At 39.4% G+C, this 1,105-nt stretch overlaps 1 non-coding gene across 1 annotated transcript; it reads right to left on the bottom strand.

The window, feature by feature from the left end:
* Positions 1–551: 551 nt before the first annotated feature.
* On the bottom strand, positions 552–698 carry LOC113457019. Its single transcript, XR_003377677.1, has one exon. It is a non-coding gene; the product is annotated as a U4 spliceosomal RNA (small nuclear RNA).
* Positions 699–1,105: the final 407 nt, after the last annotated feature.

The raw sequence follows: 1,105 nt of genomic DNA, 5'->3' as shown, positions 1-1,105 counted from the left end.
CCCAATTGTCATCAGAGAGGCTTCCTTCAGCAGCTTATGGGAACAGATGCAGAGACACACACCCAAACATTCAAAAATTAAATGTAGCTCAGGGAACCCCTTGGAAGAGGGGGAGAAGGATTGCAGGAGACAGAGGGATCCAGAACATAGCCCATAGAGTCAGCTAAGCAGGTCTCATAGGATATTGGAGAGACTGAAGCAAGAACCATGTCACCTGCAAGAGTCTGCATATATGTTACGGTTGTGGACTTCTAACAGTGGGAGTGGTGTTGTCTCTGACTCTTTGCCTGATCTTGGGACCCTTTTCCTTCTACTGTGCTTCATTTCCCAGCCTTGATATGAGGTATGAACCTAATCTTATTATAAGTTGTTGTACCATTTTTGTTTGATATCTCTGGTAAACCTGCTCTTTTCTGAAGGGACATGAAGGAACAGTTGATCTGGGAAGGTAGGGGAGGTGGGAGGAAAGTACTGGGAGAGTGGATAGAGGAGAAATTTGATAGGGATATATTGTATGAAAGAATTTTTTAAAAGAAAGAAAAAAGAAGAACGCTCTTATGTGACTTTGACTTGGATACCAGTGGAAAATACACATCCTATAAACAGGCATTCAGCAAAAAAAGGAAGTATTTTTCAATTAGCAATAATCGCCCCTCGGATAAACCTCATTGGCTACGATACTGCCACTGTGCAAAGCTAAAAGGGAGTATTTTTAATTCTGCTTCTTACTCTTATTAAAGTCCTAAAGTCAGATGAACCTGCCTATGTCTTCTCTGTCTAGAAGTCCCTGTGTGAATAGAATGTGTATTTAATTTAAATTCTTCTGGTATGTGGATGGTTATAAGTTTCTTCATCCTGCCTATAATTCGGGGGAAGTTTATTCCACGTCTTTGAGTGGCCAGTCATAACATAAAGCCCTTTCTCACATAGCTGATTAATGAAGTCTCACAAGGCTATTGTTTGGCTTCCTATATTTGAGCCCGCTACTTCTTCTTTTCAGATTTTCTAGTACATTTGCTATTAATGCTGCAAAATGAATTACCTAAAACTCAGAGCATTAAAAATAATATTTATTATTTCATTTTGTGATGGTCAAAAATGTGGT

Source organism: Microtus ochrogaster, chromosome 1, assembly GCF_000317375.1.
Source record: "Microtus ochrogaster isolate Prairie Vole_2 chromosome 1, MicOch1.0, whole genome shotgun sequence".
In the NCBI taxonomy this organism is placed as follows: domain Eukaryota; kingdom Metazoa; phylum Chordata; class Mammalia; order Rodentia; family Cricetidae; genus Microtus; species Microtus ochrogaster.
Note: the sequence above shows the minus strand (reverse complement) of the source record. Positions and strands in the feature narration are given on the sequence as shown.